Source organism: Dermacentor andersoni, chromosome 8, assembly GCF_023375885.2.
Source record: "Dermacentor andersoni chromosome 8, qqDerAnde1_hic_scaffold, whole genome shotgun sequence".
Lineage (NCBI taxonomy): Eukaryota > Metazoa > Arthropoda > Arachnida > Ixodida > Ixodidae > Dermacentor > Dermacentor andersoni.
Window position 1 is genome coordinate 22,339,415 of NC_092821.1, and position 18,945 is coordinate 22,358,359.

The 18,945-nt window shown below is 50.6% G+C and overlaps 1 long non-coding RNA gene and 1 pseudogene across 1 annotated transcript in view; one reads left to right on the forward strand and one right to left on the reverse strand.

The window, feature by feature from the left end:
• Positions 1-734: 734 nt before the first annotated feature.
• Positions 735-5,803, reverse strand: LOC129383599 (uncharacterized; annotated as a pseudogene).
• A 2,201-nt stretch (positions 5,804-8,004) lies between these two features.
• The window catches only part of LOC129383636 (uncharacterized), an 83,507-nt gene continuing 72,566 nt past the window's right edge, over positions 8,005-18,945 (forward strand). The window contains exon 1 of the long non-coding RNA XR_008611494.2: positions 8,005-8,139. This is a non-coding gene — a long non-coding RNA (uncharacterized lncRNA). The remainder of the gene's footprint in view (positions 8,140-18,945) is intronic.

Genomic DNA, 18,945 nt, shown 5'->3' on the forward strand with positions numbered 1-18,945 from the left:
ATGGCCTAAATCAAAATTATTTTTGCTGCAATCACTGCGATTTAACGTTCTCACTTAAATGCTACACGTTCTCTCTTCAATGCAGCAATTCTCATTCAGGTCGTTGAGCTGTTTTTTACAAAATCATGCCTTTTACATGTATTTGAGCGGCCGGCATCGAAGATAGGCCCTAGCTAAAGCTTCCTCTTATTCAATCATTCCAGTTCTATCGGAAACCCACGAAGCACAAAGCTGACTATATGGAAGCTCACGGCTGCAGTGGTGAACAAATAATAGAAACCAAAGGGAAGCTTTGCGGGAGCCGTTATCTCGGCCAGACATCTCACACGGAATGCCGACGAGCTGTCTGGCAAGGTGTCTAGCAAAATCGTCGATTCATTGCCAGTCTGGCAAGTAGCAGATAAGGCCGATACATGAGCGCGCTCGTTTTCAAGTACCGAGGTGAAGCAACAGTCTCAGGGTGCGCTTCTTTTTATTATGTTTTCTTTTGTTGTGCGTCATGCCATACGTCACGGCGCGAATTTCAAATCATTAAGGTGGATGCGCCACGTGGTGGCGAAAAAGGAAACCAAACGCTTGTCCAGAATTCCTGGGTATGGTAATGAACATCCGACAGTATCACTGCGCACCAACTTACCCATACCATCAAGAAAGAAACACTCCTAATTCGACATGTGTCCACAGACTACAAAACATGTTTTTTTAGAGTGATAAAGGTATATAAGGTAGGCTGACCCACAGATATCTGTGCTTCTTGATGTGACTTATCTTTAAGTAATCCCACTCGTTAGGGGAATGAGAGCACGACTGACATTAGCACAGTTGTCGAAGTCGAGGGCAGCTAGTGCCACAACCCCTGCAGTGTAAAACAAGGAAACACTCGGGAGACTAAAATTTGTATTTAACATTGTTGTTGTGCTGACGCAAACTGTAATTCAGACGGGGTCACATTTGTCAAATGTAGTATTTGCCACAAGGCAAAGGAAGCCTATTGACCACACCTTGTGCACTTTCTTTAAATTTGATTTAACGTCTTTCTTTTCGCAGCTAGGACGTACAACTTCGCTGGATTTCTTAGCTTAGAAAGCTTGGCAGGCTTCCCAGGAGAACAAAGTTTGCCACGCGGAAACTAGCTCAGTTTACCATATGAGACTATCCCGAACACAGACACTGAGGTCACAAATGCGTCGGCGGCAAACAAAGCAAAGTCAGGATCAGGTTAGTTCTGCGCTGCAACATGGTTGACAGAAATGAACGCGGTGGTTATTGCAATTTAGCAATAACCAATGACATTAGCGGGTCGAATTCGCAAGGAATATTTCATAAGTAGTCTTTCATAGGCTGACAGCCTTCACTAATGATATGTTCAGCTGTAGGACTAGCTGGAAATGATGCTTACGAAAAATTCTAGCGTAGTTTTTTTTTTTTTTTTTTTTTTGCGAATACGGGCCACGGCTAGCCGAACGCATGTCAAACGGTCGACTTTGTTAATGTGTGTGAATTCTGTTTAGGAATCAGCCGTTGCGTTATTATTTTTTGACGTAATGACAGAAAACGTTTGAATGACGTTTTGACGTAATGACAGAAAAAAAAGCGCAGTTTCGCCCGAAAGTCGAAGCCTCAATTGCGACAGCCAGTTAGTAGACAGCTATACGAAGCAAGGCTATATCGGCCGTATAAAGTTGTAAACAATCGCTTACTAACTGAATTAACGGGCGTGGTGTCAGCGCGCTGAAGCAAACTGAAGTAACCACGTACTCCCAAGAAGATCAACCGAGCAAAGAACGTTTATTACGGTTATCGCGTGCAATATATAGCACACATCAAGAAAGAGGGGAAGGGACAAATAGAGAGTAAGGGACGAAAGTGATTACAGCAGGTGCGCCCAGCTTCATAGGCACGTGCGGTGCCATGACGATACAACAGTCTCCTCTTCTCTTAGGGAGAGAACCTGTCAGGGGGACGTCTCGAACGGGTTGACCTACGTAGTTCCAGGGTTGTGGTCTCATCCGTCGTATTCGCACTAGCGGTCTTGTCGACGGCTCTGTCACTTGCTCCGAGTCCTGCACCACCACACGCGGTTGCACTTCGTCCAAGTGTCGTCGCATTAGTTCAACCTCCGGTCCCTCGCCAGTCACCATACGAGACCCCTCTGTTGTTTGGACACGGGCTTGAGTTCATGGGTTTCCGAGGCAACCGTACTTTTGCACCCAAATTGTTTTATCCTTCTGCAAGAAATCATTGGCAAAAGGGTAACTGTAACGCTCTGTTTCTGACGGCAACAAGTTATCTAATCGAGAGCGTAGCTCACGCCCCATCAGCAGCATAGCCGGCGTTTTTCCGCCCGATAGCGGCGTTCGTCGGTAGTTGTGCAAGATCCTGGCCAGCAGCGTTTGCATTGATCCTTGCCTGTTTTTCTGCATGCTTTGTTTTATGGTACGCACCACTCGTTCCGCCAACCCATTCGATTGAGGTTGATATGGTGCAGTGCGCATGTGCTTTATTCCATTCGCCGTAGTGAAAGTCTGGAATTCCCGGCTTGCAAACTGCGGCCCATTATCTGTGACGATTGTGCGCGGCCACCCAAAAGTGCTAAAGAGGGTGCGCAGTGCATCTACGGTCGTCCCAGTTGTGGAAGTTCGCAACGGCACAGCTTCCATCCACTTACTGTGGGAATCGACCACAATTAATAGCATGTAGCCATCCACCGGACTCGCGAAATCGATGTGCAGACGAGACCACTGCTGCCTGGTTTCCGGCCACGGGACTGGTACCTGGCGTGGAGGCATCGGTGCAGCTTGAACACATAAGTGGCACGTCTTACCGAGCTGCTCAATATGTTTATCAATGCCGGGATACCAAAGCAGCGAGCGAGCTAGTCTCTTCATCGCGGTGATTCCTTGATGTGTCTCATGAATCAGCTGCAACACTGCGTTCCTGGCTGCTTTAGGCACGACGACTCGGTGGCCCCAGAACACCAGTCCTTCTCTCACAGTTACCTCGTTCCTCCGGAATAGGTACGGCTTCAGAGTGACTTGCTTCATGTCTAAATGCCGAGGCCAGCCTTCCTGTACCCACTTCCGCACCACAAGTAACTCCTCATCTTCGGCCGTATAGCGGGCCAGTTGTTTGGCTGACAGCACTCTACTGTCCAAACAGGCGGTGAGAAGTACGTACTCACAGTCATCAGCGCCGTCCTCGTCTCCGGACACTTCCTTGGAAGGCGCTGCCCGTGGCAGGCGGCTGAGTGCATCAGCCGGAACATTCACCTTGCCGTCCTTGAACTCGACGATGTAGAAGTAGGTGCTCAACTGGAGGGCCCACCATTGTATGCGGGCGGCCGCCATGGCTGGAACCGGCTTATCTGAATTGAAAATACTGACTAATGGCTTGTGATCAGTCAGAAGTGTGAATTTCCTACCCAACAAATATGCCCGGAATTTCGCTACTCAAAACACTAATGACAGGGCTTCCTTTTCAAGCTGCGAATACTTCCGCTCTGCGTCTGCGAGTATGCGGGAGGGGAAGCCAATGGGTTGCCTCATCCCCTCAGCTGTGCCGTGAGAAAGGACGGCTCCAATGCCGACTGATGAAGCGTCACATTCTAGTATCAACGGTTTGTCCGGGTCGTAATGGGCAAGAAATTCTGCTTTACTTATCAGTGCTTTGACCTCTTGGAACGCCTGCTGCTGAGCAATGCCCCACTTCCACTCAGCCCTGGCGCGCAGTAGTTCGTACAGAGGTGCAAGGAACGTGGCTGCCTGCGGTAGAAACTTTTGGTAATAGGTGACCAGACCCAAAAATGACCTTAACTCGGGCACTCCCGTGGGTGTGCCGACGTCCAGAATAGCCTCAAGATTTTCCCTTTTGGCATGCACGCCCTTATCGTCGATTTTCTAACCCAAAAAATCAACCTCATTCTCACGAAATCTTGACTTCTCCCGATTCAGCCGCACCCCGAACTCGCGGAACCTTCCCAGAACTCGGCGTAAGGTGGCGGCGTCATTCAGCTTTTCTGCAACGATTACGTCGTCCAAATAGACCTGTACTCCGGGCAGTCCTTGCAAAATTGTTTCCATGCGTCGCTGAAATAGCGCTGGCGCAGAGGCTACTCCGAACGGAAGGCGTGTGAAGCAAAAAAGGCCCTTCTGTGTATTCACAGTCGTGAGCAGTTGCGATTCTTCGTCTAACGCAATTTGATTGTAGGCGTCCCGGAGATCAATAGTTGTAAAAACTTCACCGCCGTTTAACGTCGCCATGATGTCCTCTATGCGCGGGAGAGGATACTGGATGGTATGGCAGGCTTGGTTGACAGTAGTTTTCAAATTGCCGCATAAGCGAATCTTTCTGTTACGCTTTACCACCGCCACCACGGTGCCGCCCACTCCGGGTGTGCGACCGGGGCAAGAATTCCATTTTCAACTAACCGATCAATTTCGGCCTCCACTTTTTAAACGCAACGCGTACTGCACCAGCCGCGCCTTACAGAACCGAGGAACAGCATCATCGCGCAATGGCAAACGGGCGGGCGGTCCCTTTATGAGCCCTAACTCGGGGCGAAACACGTTGGAAAATTCTTGTAACAAGACTTGAACGCCATTGCCAACTTCACGAATGGCTGCACTCTCACCTGCCTGCGTTGCGCTGAGCACCGGCTCCCCAAGAAGCTCCAGCGCTGTCATGACGTCCCGGCCACACAGGTTCGGCCCGGAACAACTCAGCACCGCTAATGTGGCTTTCGTAGCCTTCGAACTCAAGGAAACGTCGAGCTGTAACTGGCCACGCACCGGCAGTGGTCTAAGGAAGCATGACAACTTGAGCGGAGATTCTTGCAGTTTCGGCCAGGAATCTTGATGCTGTACGTAGGTGAGCCAAGTGATGATAGAAACAGGGGACCCTGTGTCCAGCTGCATCTGGATCGCTATAAAATTCCAAAGTAGAGTACACATTATTGCCTTTACGGTGTGAATGTTTCCAACAAAATTATCTGCCGTTTCAACGAGGAACAGAGCTTCTGATCCCGGATCGTTGCAGTTTCCTGCTGACGGATGCACGGTATTAATTTGCTGGTGGGGCCACGTGAACGGTTCCCTCGTTCTGCTTGTCCGGGACTCATCTTGCGAACATGACCGCGCTGCTGGCACCGGTAGCACTTCGCCGAGTGAAACCGGCAGGTTCTGGGGTCGTACCCTGTTTTTCCACACCTGAAGCATGGTGGCCGACTTTCACGTCGTGCGTACATGTTTCTTAACATGTGTACGCCTTCGTCTTCAGGCGCAGTCATCAACGTCTTCACGTTTTCTTCCGCCATTTCCACTGCTAAGGCGATTTCCTCTGCTTCGCTTCTTGTTAAGGATGCCTTGAAAAGCAGTTGACGACGTACCGAGTTGTCTTGCAAGCCACGAACTATACGGTCCCGGAGCATCCTGTCAAGTGAAGTGCCGAAGTTGCAGGTATCCGCCAATTGCCGAATGGCTACAAGAAAATCTCTGAATGGCTCTCCAGGCATCTGGTTGCATGAGAAAAATTTGTAGGATTGGGCTATTTCATTCGGGTTGGGCGAAAAATGCTTCTGCAGTATATCGAGTGCTTCATTGTATGACAGCTCGTTCACCTTTGTTGGCGCGCAGCGTCAACTAACGATGGCCACCATGTGAGTGCTCAGCCCTGCTACGAGCAATGCTCGCTTCTTCTTTTCTTCCGTGATGCCGTTGCCTTCGAAGAAAGCTTCTAGCCGCACTACATATGCCGGCCAGTAGTCTGTAGCTTCCTCGAACTGCGGTGGGCTTGCGTATCCGGCCATGGCTACCGGGGTGTTGCTGGTGGGGCGGCAGGCTCATCCCATCCTCGTCGCCACTGAAGTAACCACGTACTCCCAATAAGGTCAACCGAGCAAAGAACGTTTATTACGGGTATCGCGTGCAATGTATACCACAGATCAAAAAAGAGGGGAAGGGACAAATAGAGAGTAAGGGACGAAAGTGAGAACAGCAGGTGCGCCCAGCTTCATAGGCACGTGCGGTGCCATGACGATACAACACAAACATGAACAAATCACACTCGATGAGCGGGGACACTCGCTGTCAAATCGCTGGTGTGAGCAAGCGCGGCAGCAGCAGCGAGCGAAGTGACCTTCGTGCCGTCTATCACTTCAATGCAAGAGCGGCGAGCACATAGCGCGCACAAACGTATGAGCCATCTGCAGATCCCTTTCAAGGTACGGCGCGCCCCCTCGTTGAAGCCCACTGCCACGCGTGAGATTGAGCCGCGATCGTCAGTTCCCCTTGCACCAGGTGGCGTAATGCGTAAAGCCCCTTAAACTTCGTAAAGTAGCGACACTCTCCTCCTCCGCCTTCACTCCTCCTCGTTTCTCCTCTCTTTCACGCTTCGTCCTCGACCGTGGCGCCGCCTACACTGCTCGAGCGTAGCAAAGCCGTCAACATGCGCTGCTCGCCACTCCGTAGACGCTTCTCGAGCAACAATGGCGCTGATGCACGGCGCGAGGGCCCACGTGATGCTATTAGGCCAATAGCGACGCGGCGTCGGCCTTGGCCAGAGCGCGCGAGGAGGAGGCGGCATTCTTCAAAGCGTGGCACTTTACGAACTTTAAGGGCCTTTAGTAATGCGCAGTTGCTGCCCGAGCACAACGCCCTCCCTCTCTCCCAACCTCCTAAGGCCTTCCTCGTGACGGAAGACCGGCGCGTTTTCTCTCCGCATTTTTCCCTCGAACGCGCCAGATTGAACAGCGATTGCGGCTTTCCCCACGTGCTTTCACTAGCACATACAACACACTCCGCGAGGCGGCAGTGGTGGCACCCTTTGACTTTCTACGGAACCTCACGGCTACGCTGACGGCGAAGGCAGAAACGCTCCTTGAGTGGTCATATATTTGTTATCGCAATAAAAGTTATTCGTTTTCATTCTTGCATTTCGAGAACGCATGGTATGTGTTAATCGCAAGTTTTTTGAGTTGAAGCATGAAAGGGCTAATCTGCCATTCGTCTTGAAAATCGGATAATAACAGCCACCGATATTGAAGAAACTTAACAGATAATGCACTAGTAGACAAACTTGGGCAAGTCGGTGTACATATATACATGACAGGCAACATATTTATAACAGAGACAAGGCCAACGAAATGTTGGGTTACCGACACTTCGCTTTCATAAACACCGTGAAGCAGTTGCTTTTGAGTTGTAAACCTTATTTCTTCATCCTAGTTTTTTTTTTTCTTAACATTGTTGCTCGTCAACTACAAAGAAGTACTGCGTGCTCGGGTGCATACGCAGAATGAAATTGTAAATGGCTATGCAAATATCTCTATTTTGTAATTAGGATTAGGCACCATGCTTCATCCACGGCTGCACGTATTTTCCTCGGTGATAATCAGTTGCAGCAAAAGCGTATGCCACTTTGATTTCAACATCATATTCTAGATATTACGTGCTCGTTTTCGGCCCCGATGTTCTTAATTTCGGGGCATCAAAACGGTCTTATGTAAACCTTACTTACTCAAGCTAACTAACGCTACCCTTATGGAAATACGTCAGCAGAACATAACGATAAGTGCTAATGTACTTGGCGTTAACAGAAATTGGTTCAGGTATTCTTAATCGAGTGCGTTGCGCTAATGAAACAAAAGTGTTTAATGTTGCTGGAAATTATATGACCTGTAATGTTGTTGAATCTAAACAAACGATTAAGACTGCAAATTTCTGCCGCAATATAAGTAGATGCGGAGCAAGCTCTTTTTTTTTTACTTCTACTCACTGAAATTTATGAAGCCATTTTTCATATTCCTGCAGCTGTGGGCACGGTATCGTGAGCTAAAAACGTGCAATGTGTGCAGCTTTTACGACTCGTTAGCGTTTCATCGGCGCTAGGTTTGGAGAAGAGCAAATTGCATCTTTGAACATATTTCTTTGTTTTCGCTGGAAAACGAGCTCGCGGCATTCATTTACAGCCTAGGGTTTATGACAAAAAAAAAAATTCTTCGTGCGCATATCGCTTAACGGGCGCGCCTGGTTGCATTAGTGTGCGCAGCACGGTCCACGACGGCAAGATGCTTCTCGCTCTTACATTTGTAGTTTTGTTTGCCTCGCTATTGCAGGTTCAACAAGTTATCGGCGCTGACCAGAGGTACGTGTTAACTTGTAAAAAGATCTTATTACTTCGGAGGCATACCGAAAAATAGAGAAAGATAGTGGAAGTTGGAAAGGCAGAGAGGTTAACGGGAAGCGAACGCTTTGGCTTGCTACCTCACACTGGCTTTCTAATGTGGCGGGCAGTCGACCGCCGCAATATCTCAGATTGACAGAATGGGTGCCTAGGGAAGGCAAGCGCAGTCGAGTATGACTAAACTATAGGTAGTGTGACGAAATTAGGAAATCTGCAGGCATCATTTGACATTACACAGCTCGTAACCGCAGATCGCTGGGTGAGGCCTTCGTCCTTCAGTGGACACGGATAGGCAGCTGGTGCTGATCCTTATGAATGGGGAAGACGTGAGGAGGAAAATAAATACCGAAAGAACAGCAAAAGAACGAAATCAAACGCGCAAAAGAAAGCCGCTGAGGAACGGCAAGTAGTGTCACAATCACAACCGGCAGCATGAAAATAGGCTACTTGAACGCAGAAACTTTAATGAAAAGGCTATACAAGGGCACAATATTGTAGTAAAGCGACTTTCAAAACAGCGACACTGGAATGTGAAAGAGCAGTGGAAACTGTAGCAGGCTACGATGCTTTAGATACACGAATTTCCATCACCATTCTCAGAAAAAACTAAAAAAAGAAAATAAGCCGCTATAGGCTATATATGTGCGACCTTGTGGAATCGCAAAGCGAACAGGCATCGAAGACAAAGAGGCCTCAGGCGTTCTGTACAGATTGCAGTTCAAGTTAACACAGACTGGTGAGGCGAGAAATCATGTTTGCCGTGAGAAACGCTACACTCTTTAGCAAAATTACACCCCTTGGGGGTATCTTGCCCCACAACAATAATCGTCATCTGTTTCGTCAGCATTTCCTTTCCATAACGCTGCGAGCCCGGTGCTTCCAAGTCACGAACGGTACGCCAGTTATCAGCATGACAGAGCATTCACAACAGGAAAGTAGCGAGCGAAGCGTTTTCAAGAAAGGAAACATCAGCAAGACATTAAGATTGTTATTGTGTGGCAAAGATACACCCCAAAGTGTGTACGTTTGTTTAAGCGTGTATTAAGTTATCTTATCTGGGGACCTTATCCAGTGGCGCATCAACTATTTCTTGAGTGGGACGGTGGCAAGCCATTTCTCTCTCGCTCTCCCTTTATGTATATATATATATATGTTGCTACGGAACAATATGTGCGATCACGAAAAGGTGAGCAGTGCGAAGACAACGACGACGATGAGAAGCTAGCGCGGGCTGTTGCCTCTTGGCCAAGCGCAGCTTATCTTCTTGTAAATATACTTGTACATAGCTTTTCGTCTGCGTCTTCCTACGTAACATATCTGGTGGAGGTGGACGTTCCCTGTACCTCGTCACGGAGCTTCGCAGTGGACGGTACGTCTAGCCTTCCTTCATGGCTCCCGGCGACGACGACCGGACTCCCCCGGCTCCGACACCTGCTGCCACTTCGACGACATACATCACTCGCCCCGCTCCCCGTGATCCTGGCGTATTCGCGGGCAAAGATGGGGAAGACGTCGATGAATGGATCAGCCTGTACGAACACGTCAGCCGCAGTAACCGGTGGGACCCTACTATCATGCTCGCCAACGTAGTCTTTTACCTCGGTGGCACACCTCAAGTTTGGTATCGCACGCACGAAGATGAGCTCACCAGTTGGGATTCACTTAAGACACAGCTTCGGGACTTGTTCGGCAACCCCTACGGTCACCAACTTGTTGACACCCACATGACTGAGTCAGACAAGGTTGCCCACATCCTCAAAGGCATTGCCGATGACGCCTTCAACTTGCTCGTTTGCAACAACGTAGCGACGGTGGATGCCGTTATAAAAGAGTGCCGCCGCCTGGAACTCGCTAAAAGCCGACGTATTGACCAGCAGTTCGCCCGTCTGCCCAACACCCCAGCGACATCTTCCTGTGTCGACACTCCTCGTCCCAACAACACTGCCGATGTTACCAGGATCGTCCGGCGTGAGATCGAGGCCGCCTATCCGGCTGCCTTCCACTCCAGTCCCACCAACACATCTGCAGTCACGATCTCACTGATCCACGCAGTTGTCCGCCAAGAGTTCGAAAACATGGGTCTTCACACCATGTGCTCGGCCCATCGTCCTGATACCCGCCCGGCGTCTTCGATTCCGCCCGGTCCCGCACCTTCTCACCCACCACGTTTCCGCAACCCATCTGAGTGGCGCACTGCTGACAAGCCCATTTGTTTCCACTGCCATCGAATCGGGCACATTTCTCGCCACTGTCGCAGTCGCTGGAGTTCCCCGACCCGGTCTACTTATACCGCCTACTCTTGCCCCCCCAAAAAAATAAATTATGGGGTTTTACGTGCCAAAACCACTTTCTGATTATGAGGCACGCCGTAGTGGGGGACTCCGGAAATTTCGACCACCTGGGGTTCTTTAACGTGCACCTAAATCTAAGTACACGGGTGTTTTCGCATTTCGCCCCCATCGAAATGCGGCCGCCGTGGCCGGGATTCGATCCCGCGACCTCGTGCTCAGCAGCCTAACACCATAGCCACTGAGCAACCACGGCGGGTACTCTTGCCCCCCAGGTGGCCTTTCTCGTCCCTATGCCGCACGCTCCGATAACGCCGCCGCTGATTCTCCTGTACCGAACCGCTCCTATTCTCTTTCGCCTTCGCCCCAACAACGGCAATCTCGCTCTCCCCAGCCCCGTCGCTCCTATTCGCCGACTCCCTTCGGACGCCGCTCCCAGCCGGAAAACTAGACGATGCAGCGCCTCGAGGTGACGCTGCATTGCTCCCTACGCCGCTAAATCCTCTACTCACGTTGCCCACTCATCTGAACCTTCTTGACGTGCAAGTCGACGGTGTTTCTGTGTCTGCACTCATAGACAATGGGGCGCATTTGTCCGTAATGAGCGCTGACCTTCGTAACCGGCTCAAGAAAATTATCACGCCCGCCACGACGCCTGTTGTCCGTGTCGCCGATGGCGGAACAGCCCCCGTAATTGGTATGTGTACCACCCGCGTCTCTTTCGCCGATCGCTCAACAATCGTGCTATTCACAGTCATCGCCCACTGTCCCCATGACATCATCCTCGACTTAGACTTCCTCTCCGCACATTCTGCTCCCATCGATTGTTCCGCCAGTACTCTCCGCCTTGACCTGCCTGTTCTGGATCCTGCTGAACCACACCGCAGTCGCCTCAGTTCCGTCGACTTCGTTCGTTTGCCACCTTCGGCACTGACCTACGTTGACCTAGTGTCTTCCCCACCAGTACCCGACGGTCACTACATCGCAGCTCCTATGCAAGACGTCCTCCAACACACGGGATCACAGTACCTCATACAGTTTTATCTATTACGGCGAATTGCGTCTGCCTGCCAGTGGTCAACTTTGGCTTGACGACACAAGTGCTGCCACGCGGGATGTCTCTGGCCCAGCTTTGCTCATTCGTGGATCACTCAGTAGCATCCATTGCAGTAGACGACACTTCATCCGATGCGCCTCTACTATCGCAGTCGGCAAATTGTACCATCGCTGACTTACAGAAAATGATTGCGCCCGACTTGCCGTCCGAGCACGCTCGTGAACTCTACCGCGTTCTGTTTTCCTACCACGATATTTTTGACTTTAACGATCGTCCTTTGGCCCAAACTACAGCTGTCAAACATCGCATTAATACCGGCGATGCCCCTCCTATTCATCGCCGCCCGTATCGAGTGTCACCAGCTGAGCGTCAAGTTATTCACGCGGAAGTTCGCAAAATGCTTGCCAAGAACATTGTTGAACCATCATGTAGTCCATGGGCGTCACCTGCTGTACTGGTCAAAAAGAAGGATGGCTCATGGCGCTTTTGCGTGGACTATCGGCACCTTAACAGGGTTACCAAAAATGACGTGTATCCCCTACCTCGGATTGATGACGCCCTTGACTGCCTCCACGGTGCTCGCTATTTCTCCTCTATTGACCTTCGCTCCGGCTACTGGCAGATTGCCGTGGACGATCTCGACCGCGAGAAGACTGCTTTTGTAACACCCGGCGGTCTTTATCAATTCAAAGTGATGCCGTTCGGTCTATGTAACGCCCCTGCCACTTTTGAATACATGATGGACTCCCTTCTTCACGGTTTGAAATGGTCCACGTGCCTGTGCTACTTGGATGACGTTATCATATTCTCCCCAACGGTCGCTACGCACCTCGAGCGCCTCTCAGCAGTCCTGCACGTTTTTCGTCAAGCCGGTCTGCAACTCAGCGCATCGAAGTGTCAATTCGGCCGTCGCCAGATTACTGTCCTTGGACATCTCGTTGACACGAACGGAGTGCAACCGGACCCAGGCAAGATCCATGCTGTTGCGCACTTCCCTGTTCCGAAGTGTGTCAAGGATGTGCGCAGCTTCATCGGCCTTTGTTCGTACTTCCGCCGTTTCGTGGAAAATTTCGTGGCCATAGCACGACCACTAACCGAGCTTTTGAAAAAAGACGCCCTTTCCAGTGGGGCGATAACGAGGCCTCTGCATTCTCGCTTCTAATCGACCTTCTCACAACGCCTCCCGTTCTGGTCCATTTCGATCCTTCTGCGCCTACCGAAGTCCGTACTGATGCCAGCGGTGACGGAATTGGCGCAGTACTGGCACAACGCTAGCATGGCCACGACCGTGTTATCGCTTACGCCAGCAGGCTCCTCTCACCCGCGGAGCGCAACTTTTCCATCACTGAGCGTGAGTGTCTGGCCCTAGTTTGGGCGGTTGCGAAATTCCGCCCATACATATATGGCCGACCCTTTTCCGTTGTCACAGACCATCACGCGCTTTGCTGGTTATGCTCACTGAAAGATCCCACAGGAAGACTTGGTCGCTGGGCCTTACGCCTCCAAGAATATTCGTATACTGTCACCTATAAATCTGGCCGTCTACACAAGGACGCTGACTGCCTGTCTCCCTACCCGGTAGACGAGCCTGACGACGCCGACAGTAGTAGCGCCAACGGCATTTTCTCTGTGTCTGCCTTCGCTAACATCACCGATGAGCAGTACCGAGACCTATCGCTGCGAGCACTTATCGAGCGTCTGCACTCAACACCTACCGACGCATCCGTTCGCCGATATGTCCTGCAGGGCGGCATTCTGTATCGAAGGAACTTCCTCCCTGACGGCTCTGATCTTCTTCTTGTCGGGCCAAAACAGCTACGACAGACTGTGCTCTTTGAGATGCATGACGCACCCACTGCAGGACATCTTGGGGTAAACCGCACGTACGACCGCGGCCGCCACCGCTTCTATTGGCCTGGCCTCGCTCGCTCCGTCCGACGCTATATTGCTGCCTGTGATCCCTGCCAGCGTCGGAAAACACCTCAGGTGCTACCTGCCGGTCATCTCCAGCCGATCACCGTCCCTGTAGAACCGTTCTTTCGTGTTGGATTAGACCTGCTCGGTACCTTTCCCACGTCATCCTCTGGGAACAAATGGGTAGCCGTCGCGACTGATTACGCCACCCGATACGCTATCACTTGGGCTCTCCCTACCAGTTGCGCCACTGACGTCGCGGACTTACTCTTGCGTGACATCTTGCTTCATGGCACCCCGCGACAGCTGCTTACTGACCGTGGTCGAAACTTCCTCTCGAAAGTTATCGCTGACATTGTGCGTTCCTGCTCCATTCAACACAAACTTACTACCTGATACCATCCTCAAACCAATGGCCTGACAGAGCGGTTAAACCGTACTCTTACCGATATGCTGTCCAAGTACGTTTCCAAAGACCACCACGACTGGGACATTGCCCTTCCTTACGTAACATTTGTGTACAATTCTTCCCGGCACGACACCGCCGGATTTTCTCCATTTTATATACTGTACGGTCGCGAACCTACCTTGCCCCTAGACACGGCACTTCCTCCTGCTGCGATCTCAACAAGCGAGTATGCGCGCGACGCCATCACCCTCGCCGACCATGCACGCCAGCTTGCCCGTGCTCGACTGACGGCCTCACAAGCCACTCGGCAGTGTCATTACAACGCCTGCCATCATGACGTACAGTTTTCGCCTGGTGCGGTCGTGCTCCTGTGGTCGCCCTCCCGTCACGTCGGACTTTCAGAGAAGCTCCTTTCGCGATACACAGGGCCCTACCGCGTGCTGCGCCAGGTGACGCCTGTGACTTACGAAATTGCTCCTGTGGGTTCAACCTCGTCCTCTCTTCTGGCATCAAGTGATGTCGTGCATGTCAGTAGGCTCAAGGCCTACTACACTGTTTCCGAGTCCGATCTTTAGTCGCTCCGGGACGGCGCTTTTGCCGCCGGGGGTAGTGATACGGAACAATATGTGCGATCACGAAAAGGCGAGCAGTGCGAAGACGACGACGACGATGAGAAGCTAGCGCGGGCTGTTGCCTCTTGGCCAAGCGCAGCCTATCTTCTTGTAAATATACTTGTACATAGCTTTTCGTCTGCGTCTTCCTAGGTAACAATATATATATATATATATATATATATATATATATTGGTCGGATTCTTATTCCGGAATTCTGTTGGCTAAGGCCGCCGCCTTAACTCTTTCCACGAGGGCTCGCTGGTCCTTGAGGGTTGAGCTGGACATGGCTGCCTCCCATCCTTCCCACGTTGGCTGTTTTATAGCTTCTAAGGCACTATTAGCCTGGCAGGCCCATACCATATGGTACAAATCTGCTTTCTGCCCGCAGAATTTACACTCGGCCGAAAAATATTGTGGCTCAATAGAATGTAGCTTGATGGGTTATTAAATGACAGGGTTTGTAGCCTTCGTAAATGACATTCTTCTGATTTGTCTAATCCCATAGTTGGGCCCGGGATTTTCGTCGCGATAAACGCAAGTGTTGTAATACGTCTGCATAAGTTATTAATGGCACTGGGAAGTCCAAGTCTTCGGCGAGGGAGAAAGAGGGACCCCGGGGGAGAAAAGCTCGGGCGGCAGCGTGTGCATGCTCATTTCCCTCTATACCCTCGTGACCTGGCACCCAAATCAGCTCTTTGCGCGAAGCGAAGACCCCAGATTGTTTGAGGATCCTGCAAGCTAGCGGTGCAATTCAGCCCCGCGTGTAATTTCTATATGCAGTTTGTGAGTCTGTAATGATGTATTCTGAACTAGGATGCGAAGCCGCCACGGCGATCGCCGCCTCTTCCAATCCTGCAATTTCCCCGTGCCGAACGGAAAGTCCATTGACCGTCTGCCCTTGATGCACCACCGATATTGTGGAGACTCCTCCCACCGGACCTGCAGCATCCACGAAGAAGGCTCCCTCTAATTTAGAATAGATCTGGTCCATCTTTTTGGCTCTTGTCCTCCTCCTTGCTTGATGATATTCTGGGTGCATGTTTTTAGGAAGGGGCAGTGTCGCGAATTTGCCCCTCCTCTTTCGGAATGTCTTGTCTTGTTACCGTATAGTAAGGACAGCTGATATTTAGGTCCTCTAGTACCTTGCGCCCCGTTTTCGTTCCTGCCAATCTGGCATATTGACTTAATAGGTGGGCCTCAATTATCTTATCTGTGTATTGTGCACCCCCAACTGCAATAAGCGCTCTGTAGATGTTTTGACCGACAGTACTAGTGCCTTCTTATATGCTGTTCTGATCACGACATCGATATGTTTTAAATCGCACCTCCTCATCCGAAGGTACGGAGCTACGTACACAATTCTGCTGATTATAAAGGCTTTGACCAACCGAAGAGTGTCGTTCTCCATCATCCCTCTCGTTTTATTGGCGATACGTGTGATTATTCGCATTACTTGTTCGCATGATGTACGGAGTTGAGTAATCATTGCTGCGTTGACACCCTTGTTGTTAACCAGTAATCCCAGGATACGCACTGTCTCCACTTCAGGGATCGCAGCGTCGTGCACCCTAATTTTGACCGGGGCTTCATCTTCTCGTCTGCGCATGATTAGAAGTGCCGATATTTACGGAGAGCAGCGCAGTCCGCACTCCTCGGCATATTTTTGGACTGTCGAAGCAGCCTCTTGGAGCGCCTCTTCCATCTGCCCCAGACTGCCCTTCGTCACCCAGACCGTGATGTCATCTGCCTAGATGGCGCACCGAATTCCTTCTATGCGATCGAGTTGCTCAGGCAAATTTATAAGAGCAATATTGAAGAGCAGAGGGGAGAGGACGGCTCCTTGTGGCGTACCCCTGGTGCCCATAGGGATTGGCTGGGACCTAAAATCTCCAATTTTTACATGAGCCTGTCTGTCTAGTAGGAAGTCTCTCATGTATTCAAAAGTCCTTCTTCCACACTGTGTCTTCCGCAGGTTCTCCAGGATCTTTGAGTGCTTCACATTATCGAAAGCGCCCTTGAGATCTAGGGCTAAGATGGTTCTGCTACTGCGTTTGTTGGGTGGGTCAATAACTTCCATCTTGAGCTGCAGCAGTACGTCTTGCGTGGATAGGCGCTCCCTGAAGCCAAACATGGTGTGGGACATGTAATCGTTTTCCTCCAAATACGCTGAAAGTCTGGCATGCACTGCTTTCTCCATCAGCTTACCGGCACATGAAGTGAGCCAAATCGGACGGAGGTTGTTAATATTGACCTCTTTGCACGGCTTAGGGATAAAGCTGACGTCTGCCGATTTCCGCGCCAGGAGCAGCTTGCCAGCTCTCCAGCACTCATTGATATAATCCGTCAGCTGGCCTAGCATCTTCTTGTTCATGTTGGCGAGCAAGCCGACTGTAACTTTCTCATGTCCTGGCGTCGTACCTCTTCTCATGGTTAGTAGCGCCGCCTGTATTTCTTCTACTTCGAAGTCTCTGTCGAGTTCTGGATTATCTTTGCCTTGATACTGCAACACAGGCTCGTCATATTTTTGTCGTACAGAGGTATTTGCTCGTCAGAGCTGCCACCAGCTGCTCATCCGTACCCTCATAGCCATGGAGAGCTCTCTTGAGGTTCCGCTGCTGCTCTCCGCTCGTCTTGCTGGGTTCGATGAGGCATCGCAGGAGGCGCCACGTCGACTTGACGCCAAGCCCGCCTCTCAATGAGTCGCACTTGATTAGCCAGTTGTTTTTGGCTAAGGTCCACGCGTATTCCTGCGCTTGTCGTGTAATTTCAGCGATCTTGATTTTAAGCTTGCGATTGTGTTTTTGCTTTTTCCACCTTCTGGTGAGGCCTCTCCTGGCCTCCCAGAGGTGGAGAAGGTGGTTGTCGACTGCCGGGACATCCTCTGAGGTGTGCAGCGTTCTCGTGACTTTCTCTCTGGCAGCTAGAAGTGACTTAGCCCATTGCTCATAATCTTCAATAGACGAGTCGAGTTGAGGACCCTTGGACTCTCGAAAAAGCGACCAATCCGTAAGCCGGGCTTGTCCCCTGTGTTTGCGATGCTTGTTGTGGTCTAGGCAAATTCGGAGTATATAATGATCACTGCCTAAGGTTTCGCGCGTATTATGCCACTCGCAATTTTTAACATTTTTGACTAGCGTTAAATCGGGGCATGTGTCCCTTGAAACGCTATTGCCTATTCTTGTAGGATGCTGCGGGTCCGTCAGAATAGTAAGAGCCATATCCGATATTGCTGCTGCCAGTTTCCTGCCTTTTACGTTTTCGTTGTTGTAACCCCAAAGAAAGCTGTGCGCGTTAAAATCCCCCACTATAATGAGAGGCGCTGTTTTTGCAGCCTGCATTGCTTTCCGAAAAATTTCGTGAAAGACTGCTGTCCTGTATTTCGGGCGGCTGTATATGTTAAGTACGTACGCCCCTTTACTGGAACGAGTGTTAGGGAGGATACGAATAAACACATGTTCTATTTCAGCATTAAGTTCGAGGTCTATAGTTGAAGCCGTACTGTCTTTATGTACAAGTAGGCAAGTCGAAGTGTTAGTTTGATGCGTACTGTACGACCTGAGTTTAACTGCCACATTAACATCCTGTAACGCGATTACATCCGGCCTCTCATCTAGACAGTCCACATACTGTTGCAGAGATTCCCGCTTACGTTTAAAACCCCTGCAGTTCCATTGTAATATTGTTAATTTAGTTTGACGGGCCATATTGCAAACTGGAAGAGGTCAGTTTTTGTTCTTTACTCAGGTCAAGTGCATCATCAGACGCAATCTGTCTGGTGCCCATTTTCCCTGTCAATCTGGGTGTCTTAGTGCGCGAGCATTCAGCGAATTCTTGTAACTTACGGTCAATCCTAATCTCGTAAGCATGAAGTTTTGAGAGATGCGGCTCTAACATTTTATGAATTGTCTGCTCTGTCATTCCTTGTAAGTTCTGCTCAATTTTTTGCTTAGCGTCTCTTCAATTCTTTTTACGCAAGCCTGTAGGCTTGGTAGCATGCGACATTCAATTTTCTCGATTTCCTCTCGCATGCGCTTTTCCATGCTTTCCATCCATGCACTGAATTTCTTTGTAGTTGCGTCCACATCTGCGCGTGTCGTACACTCCTCTGTCGAGGGTGCAGCCGCCAACGCGACACTGCCGCCCGACGCTCCTCGGCCGAATTCTGACATACGAGGGGGTGACTTAGTCGCACTGCCTGACGGCAGGGGGGGAGGGTTGTCCTCCTCCATCGCCTGAGCTGAGGGCACCTGAAGTGCTCTAGAGTTTCCTGTATCGTTCGCTGCCGTCTTCTCCCTAAGTTGTTGTATTTCTAGTTTGAGCCTTTCGTTGTCATTAGTGTCTCATTAGACAACGTGAGGGGAGGGGAGGCAACCACACTGGCCCAGCTCACCTTGTTGCTGCTCGTTTTGTTTCCGGGACTGTGTTCTGGCTCTGGCCCATCGTGCTTGTCTGCTGGACGACCGCCTCCTTTGGGGCCCCCTCTGA